The following is a 7,254-nucleotide window of genomic DNA, read 5'->3' as shown; positions in this document are numbered from 1 at the left end:
TGCATGATTCAGTGCCTGTGTGTGTATGTATGTCAGTGTGTGTGTGTATGTATGTCAGTGTGTGTGTTTGTGTCAGTGTGTGTGTCAGTGTGTTTGTGTCAGTGTGTGTGTTTGTGTGTGTGTCAGTGTATGTGTGTGTGTGTGTGTCAGTGTGTGTGTGTGTGTGGGTCCGACTGCCATTTTAAGCAGTGCTGTGGAAGGGGTTTCCAAGCCCATTCCCCGCGGCTCGGTGTATTCGGCTGCTGCACACCAGGCTCCGACACCAAGCAATATGTGAGACAGGCCACCCCCCCCCCCCCTACCCTACCTCACCTCACCTCATTCCCTCACACACACTCGGCTGCTGGCCGCTGCTTTCTGCTACCCTCTTCCGTTCTCCGCAAAGCCATGACATTGTCGGGGAGGGCTTTTTGGCGGGGAGGGAGTGGGAATTGCATCGCCCTCTCCCCTGCTGCAATCCGTCCTTATCCCTCCGGAGTTGGGATGTATGAAGCGGAGACTGCCGATGGAAGGTGAATGTTGCTGCTGAGATGCTGCTGCTTCAACCAGGGCTGGACTGACAGAGGGAGAGAGGGAGAGGGGGAGACACAGAGACAGGGGGAGAGAGCAGCAAACCCCCTCCCACCGCGCGCCCCCCCTCCACCAACCAGCAAAACCAAGGAGCTGGTGCTGAAAAGCAAAGCCTGTTACATTCTGTGTGTGTGATTAATGATTCTCTCGGTGGCTGCCAAGGAACCATTGGAATTGGATTTTCGTGTGTGCTGTGTGTCTCTGCCCGGCTCCTGGGTTGTGCCGGCTTTTTGAAGAGGATTGCTCCTTGCACGGCCAGCGTCCCCCTCGCCCCCGCTCACAGCTCTGTGGCCTGTGTCCGGGATTGTACAATCTGCAGCTTTATGTTGAGCAGGAGGGAGACGGTCTGCGTTGACAAGCCTGGGAGCGTCCGCACCATTCGAGGCATCAGGCCGCACTGCTGGGCACAGCTTCATTCATTCAGTAAGTGCTGCTCATCTACCACTGCCGCCGCCTTCCGCGTCCTGGGCAGCGGGGTGAAGGCCTTGGCTGGGGGCGGGGGGGGGGGGGTGTGGGGGGGAGAAGTGGGGGGGGGGTGTGGGGGGGATTGCGGGGGGGGGGTGTGGGGGGGATTGCGGGGGGGGAGTGTGGGTGGTGGGGGGGGAGTGTGTGGGTGGTGGGGGGGGGGGAGAAGTGGGGGGGGGTGTGGGGGGGATTGCGGGGGGGAGTGTGGGTGGTGGGGGGGGGGAGTGTGGGTGGTGGGGGGGGGAGTGTGTGGGTGGTGGGGGGGGTGTGGGTGGTGGGGGGGGTGTGGGTGTGGGGGGGGGAGTGTGGGGGGTGGGGGGGGAGTGTGTGGGTGGTGGGGGGGAGTGTGTGGGAGGTGGGGGGGGTGTGGGTGGTGTGTTGGGAAGTGTGGGGGGGATTGTGGGGGGGAAGTGTGGGTGGTGGGGGGGGTGTGGGTGGTGGGGGGGGTGTGGGTGGTGGGGGGTGTGGGTGGTGGGGGGGTGGAGTGTGTGGGGGGTGGGGGGGAGGTGTGTGGGGGGTGGGGGTGGGGTGGGGGGCTGTGGGGGGTGTGGGGGGTGGGGTGGGGGTGGTGGGGGGGGGTGTGGGTGGTGGGGGGGATTGTGGGGGGGGGAGTGTGGGTGGTGGGGGGGGGGGGAGTGTGTGGGGGGTGGGGGGAGGTGTGTGGGGGGTGGGGGTGGGGTGGGTGGGGTGGGGGTGGTGGGGGGGGGGTGTGGGTGGTGGGGGGGATTGTGGGGGGGGGAGTGTGGGTGGTGGGGGGGGGGGAGTGTGTGGGTGGTGGGGGGGGTGTGGGTGGTGGGGGGGGTGTGGGGGGTGTGGGGGGTGGGGTGGGGGTGGGGGGGGGGTGTGGGTGGTGGGGGGGGTGTGGGGGGTGTGGGGGGTGGGGTGGGGGTGGGGGGGGGTGTGGGTGGTGGGGGGGATTGTGGGGGGGGGGAGTGTGGGTGGTGGGGGGGGGAGTGTGTGGGTGGTGGGGGGGGGTGTGGGTGGTGGGGGGGGTGTGGGTGGTGGGGGCGGGTGTGGGTGGTGGGGGGGGGTGTGGGTGGTGGGGAGGGGTGTGGGTGGTGGGAGGGGTGTGGGTGGTGGGAGGGGTGTGGGTGGTGTGTTGGGAAGGGTGGGGGGGGAGTGTGGGTGGTGGGGGGGGAGAGTGTGGGTGGTGGGGGGGGAGTGTGTGGGTGGTGGGGGGGAGTGTGTGGGTGGTGGGGGGGGGTGTGGGTGGTGGGGGGGGGTGTGGGTGGTGGGGGGGGGTGTGGGTGGTGTGTTGGGAAGGGTGGGGGGGAAGTGTGGGGTGGATTGTGGGGGGGGGAGTGTGGGTGGTGGGGGGAGTGTGGGTGGTGGGGGGGGGGGTGGGTGGTGGGGGGGGTGGAGTGTGTGGGTGGTGGGGGGGGGGAGGTGTGTGGGTGGTGGGGGGGAGTGTGTGGGTGGTGGGGGGGGGGAGGTGTGTGGGTGGTGGGGGGGAGTGTGTGGGTGGTGGGGGGGAGTGTGTGGGTGGTGGGGGGGAGTGTGTGGGTGGTGGGGGGGAGTGTGTGGGTGGTGGGGGGGGGGGTGTGGGTGGTGGGGGGGGGTGTGGGTGGTGTGTTGGGAAGGGTGGGGGGGAAGTGTGGGGGGGATTGTGGGGGGGGGAGTGTGGGTGGTGGGGGGGGTGTGGGTGGTGGGGGGGTGGAGTGTGTGGGTGGTGGGGGGTGGAGTGTGTGGGTGGTGGGGGGGAGGTGTGTGGGTGGTGGGGGGGAGGTGTGTGGGTGGTGGGGGGAGTGTGGGTGGTGGGGGGGAGTGTGGGTGGGGGGGGGGAGTGTGGGTGGGGGGGGGGAGTGTGTGGGTGGGGGGGGTGGTGGGGGGGGTGTGTGGGTGGTGGGGTGTGTGGGGGGGAAGTGTGTGGGGGGGAAGTGTGTGGGGGGGAAGTGTGTGGGGGGGGGAAGTGTGGGGGGGGGGGAAGTGTGGGGGGGGGGGGAGTGTGGGGGGGGGGGGAGTGTGGGGGGGGGGGGGAGTGTGGGGGGGGGGGAGGAGGAGTGTGGGGGGGGGGAGGAGGAGTGTGGGGGGGGGGAGGAGGAGTGTGGGGGGGGGGGGGAGGAGGAGTGTGGGGGGGGGGGGAGGAGGAGTGTGGGGGGGGGGGAGGAGGAGTGTGGGGGGGGGGGAGGAGGAGTGTGGGGGGGGGGAGGAGGAGTGTGGGGGGGGGGAGGAGGAGTGTGGGGGGGGAGGAGGAGTGTGGGGGGGGGGGAGGAGGAGTGTGGGGGGGGGGAGGAGGAGTGTGGGGGGGGGGGAGGAGGAGTGTGGGGGGGGGAGGAGGAGTGTGGGGGGGGGGGAGGAGGAGTGTGGGGGGGGGGGAGGAGGAGTGTGGGGGGGGGGAGGAGGAGTGTGGGGGGGGGAGGAGGAGTGTGGGGGGGGGGGGAGGAGGAGTGTGGGGGGGGGGGGAGGAGGAGTGTGGGGGGGGGGAGGAGGAGTGTGGGGGGGGGGGAGGAGGAGTGTGGGGGGGGGAGGAGGAGTGTGGGGGGGGGGGAGGAGGAGTGTGGGGGGGGGGGAGGAGGAGTGTGGGGGGGGGGGAGGAGGAGTGTGGGGGGGGGAGGAGGAGGAGTGTGGGGGGGGGGAGGAGGAGTGTGGGGGGGGGAGGAGGAGTGTGGGGGGGGGGGGGAGTGGGGGTGGTGGGGGGGGGGGGGAGTGGGGGTGGTGGGGGGGGGGGGGAGTGGGGGTGGTGGGGGGGGGGGAGGGGGGGGTGGTGGGGGGGGGGAGTGGGGGTGGTGGGGGGGGGAGTGGGGGTGGTGGGGGGGGAGTGGGGGTGGTGGGGGGGGGGGGAGTGGGGGTGGTGGGGGGGGGGGGGAGTGGGGGTGGTGGGGGGGGGGGGGAGTGGGGGTGGTGGGGGGGGGGGGGGGGAGTGGGGGTGGTGGGGGGGGGGGGGGGGGGGGGTGGTGGGGGGGGGGGGGGGAGTGGGGGTGGTGGGGGGGGGGGGAGTGGGGGTGGTGGGGGGGGGGGGAGTGGGGGTGGTGGGGGGGGGGGAGTGGGGGTGGTGGGGGGGGGGGAGTGGGGGTGGTGGGGGGGGAGTGTGGGTGGTGGGGGGGGAGGGGGGGGAGTGTGGGTGGTGGGGGGGGAGGGGGGGGAGTGTGGGGGGAGGGGGGGGGGAGTGTGGGTGGTGGGGGGGGGAGTGTGGGTGGTGTGGGGGGGAGTGTGGGTGGTGTGGGTGGGGGGGGGAGTGTGGGTGGGGGGGGGAGTGTGGGTGGGGGGGGGAGTGTGGGTGGGGGGGGAGAGTGTGGGTGGTGGGGGGGGGAGTGTGGGTGGTGGGGGGGGGGGGAGTGGGTGGTGGGGGGGGGGGGGGAGTGTGGGTGGTGGGGGGGGGGGGAGTGTGGGTGGTGGGGGGGGGGGGAGTGTGGGTGGTGGGGGGGGGGGGGAGTGTGGGTGGTGGGGGGGGGGGGAGTGTGGGTGGTGGGGGGGGGGGGAGTGTGGGTGGTGGGGGGGGGGGGAGTGTGGGTGGTGGGGGGGGGGGGGAGTGTGGGTGGTGGGGGGGGGGGGGAGTGTGGGTGGTGGGGGGGGAGTGTGGGTGGTGTGGGGGGGGGGAGTGTGGGTGGTGTGGGGGGGAGTGTGGGTGGTGTGGGGGGGGGAGTGTGGGTGGGGGGGGGGGAGTGTGGGTGGGGGGTGTGGGGGGTTGTGTGGGTGGTGTGGGGGAGAGTGTGGGTGGTTGTGTGGGTGGTGTGGGGGAGGGTGTGGGGGGTTGTGTGGGTGGTGTGGGGGAGAGTGTGGGTGGTTGTGTGGGTGGTGTGGGGGAGAGTGTGGGTGGTGTGGGGGAGAGTGTGGGTGGTTGGGGGGGGAGAGTGTGGGTGGTGGGGGGGGGAGTGTGGGTGGTGGGTGGTGGGGGGGGGAGTGTGGGTGGTGGGTGGTGGTGGGGGGGGGAGTGTGGGTGGTGGGTGGTGGGGGGGGGAGTGTGGGTGGTGGGGGGGGAGTGTGGGTGGTGGGGGGGGAGTGTGGGTGGTGGGGGGGGGAGAGTGTGGGTGGTGGGGGGGGGAGTGTGGGTGGTGGGTGGTGGGGGGGGGAGTGTGGGTGGTGGGTGGTGGGGGGGGGGGGAGTGTGGGTGGTGGGGGGGGGGGAGTGTGGGTGGTGGGGGGGGGGGGAGTGTGAGTGGTGGGGGGGGGGGGGAGTGTGGGTGGTGGGGGGGGGGAGTGTGGGTGGTGGGGGGGGGAGTGTGGGTGGTGTGGGGGGGGAGTGTGGGTGGTGTGGGGGGGGGAGTGTGGGTGGTGTGGGGGGGAGTGTGGGTGGTGTGGGGGGGGAGTGTGGGTGGGGGGGGGGAGTGTGGGTGGGGGTGTGGGGGGTTGTGTGGGTGGTGTGGGGGAGAGTGTGGGTGGTTGTGTGGGTGGTGTGGGGGAGGGTGTGGGGGGTTGTGTGGGTGGTGTGGGGGAGAGTGTGGGTGGTTGTGTGGGTGGTGTGGGGGAGAGTGTGGGTGGTGTGGGGGAGAGTGTGGGTGGTTGGGGGGGGAGAGTGTGGGTGGTGGGGGGGGGGAGTGTGGGTGGTGGGTGGTGGGGGGGGAGTGTGGGTGGTGGGTGGTGGTGGGGGGGGGAGTGTGGGTGGTGGGTGGTGGGGGGGGGGAGTGTGGGTGGTGGGGGGGGAGTGTGGGTGGTGGGGGGGGAGTGTGGGTGGTGGGGGGGGGAGAGTGTGGGTGGTGGGGGGGGGGAGTGTGGGTGGTGGGTGGTGGGGGGGGAGTGTGGGTGGTGGGTGGTGGTGGGGGGGGGGGAGTGTGGGTGGTGGGTGGTGGGGGGGGGGAGTGTGGGTGGTGGGGGGGGAGTGTGGGTGGTGGGGGGGGGGGGAGTGTGGGTGGTGGGGGGGAGTGTGGGTGGTGGTGTGTGGTTGGTGGGGGGGGAGTGTGGGTGGTGGGGGCGGAGTGAGGGTGGTGGGGGGGGGGGGGAGTGTGGGTGGTGGGGGGGGGGAGTGTGGGTGGTGGGGGGGGGGGAGTGTGGGTGGTGGGGGGGGGGAGTGTGGGTGGTGGGGGGGGGGAGTGTGGGTGGTGGGGGGGGGAGTGTGGGTGGTGGGGGGGGAGTGTGGGTGGTGGGGGGGGGAGCAGTGTGAGTGGTGGGGGGGGAGTGTGGGTGGGGGGAGTGTGGGTGGGAGTGTGGGGGGTGTGGGGGTGTGGGGGGTTGTGTGTGGAGGGTTGTGTGTGGGGGGGGGAGTGTGTGGGGGGGGAGTGTGTGTGGGGGGGAGTGTGTGGGGGGGGAGGAGTGTGTGGGGGGGGGAGTGTGTGGGGGGGGGAGTGTGTGGGGGGGGGGAGTGTGTGGGGGGGGGAGTGTGTGGGGGGGGGAGTGTGTGGGGGGGGAGTGTGTGGGGGGGGGGAGTGTGTGTGGGGGGGGAGTGTGTGTGGGGGGGGAGTGTGTGTGGGGGGGGAGTGTGTGTGGGGGGGGAGTGTGTGTGGGGAGGGAGTGTGTGGGGGGGGGAGTGTGTGGGGGGGGGGGAGTGTGTGTGTGGGGGGGGGAGTGTGTGTGTGGGGGGGGAGTGTGTGTGTGGGGGGGGGAGTGTGTGTGTGGGGGGGGAGTGTGTGTGTGGGGGGGGAGTGTGTGTGTGGGGGGGGAGTGTGTGTGTGGGGGGGGAGTGTGTGTGTGGGGGGGGAGTGTGTGTGTGGGGGGGGAGTGTGTGTGTGGGGGGGGAGTGTGTGTGTGGGGGGGGAGTGTGTGTGTGGGGGGGGAGTGTGTGTGTGGGGGGGGAGTGTGTGTGTGGGGGGGGAGTGTGTGTGTGGGGGGGGAGTGTGTGTGTGGGGGGGGAGTGTGTGTGTGGGGGGGGAGTGTGTGTGTGGGGGGGGAGTGTGTGTGTGGGGGGGGAGTGTGTGTGTGGGGGGGGAGTGTGTGTGTGGGGGGGGAGTGTGTGTGTGGGGGGGGAGTGTGGAGTGGGGGGGAGAAGAGGGGGACAGAGGGTGGGGAAAGAGAGGGTGGGGGGAAAGAGGGTGGCGGAGGGGGAAAGGGGGGTGGCGGAGGGGGAAAGGGGGTGGCGGAGGGGAAAGGGGGTGGCGGAGGGGGAAAGAGGGTGGCGGGGACAGAGGGTTGGGGGAGAATGTGGCGTGGGGGGAGTGTGGGGTGTGGGGGGGGAGAGTGTGGGGGGGGGGAGAGTGTGGGGGGGGGGGAGAGTGTGGGGGGGGGGGAGAGTGTGGGGGGGGGGAGAGTGTGGGGGGGGGAGAGTGTGGGGGGGGGGGGAGAGTGTGGGGGGGGGAGAGTGTGGGGGGGGGGGGAGAGTGTGGGGGGGGGGAGAGTGTGGGAGGGGGGA

At 72.4% G+C, this 7,254-nt stretch overlaps 1 long non-coding RNA gene across 1 annotated transcript in view; it reads left to right on the top strand.

Moving 5' to 3' along the window:
* Positions 1–330: 330 nt before the first annotated feature.
* The window catches only part of LOC140386612 (uncharacterized), a 244,569-nt gene continuing 237,645 nt past the window's right edge, over positions 331–7,254 (top strand). The window contains exon 1 of the long non-coding RNA XR_011933638.1: positions 331–993. This is a non-coding gene — a long non-coding RNA (uncharacterized lncRNA). The remainder of the gene's footprint in view (positions 994–7,254) is intronic.

This window comes from Scyliorhinus torazame, chromosome 12, assembly GCF_047496885.1.
Source record: "Scyliorhinus torazame isolate Kashiwa2021f chromosome 12, sScyTor2.1, whole genome shotgun sequence".
Classification (NCBI taxonomy): Eukaryota; Metazoa; Chordata; class Chondrichthyes; order Carcharhiniformes; family Scyliorhinidae; genus Scyliorhinus; species Scyliorhinus torazame.
This window is presented reverse-complemented; position numbering and strand designations above follow the sequence as displayed.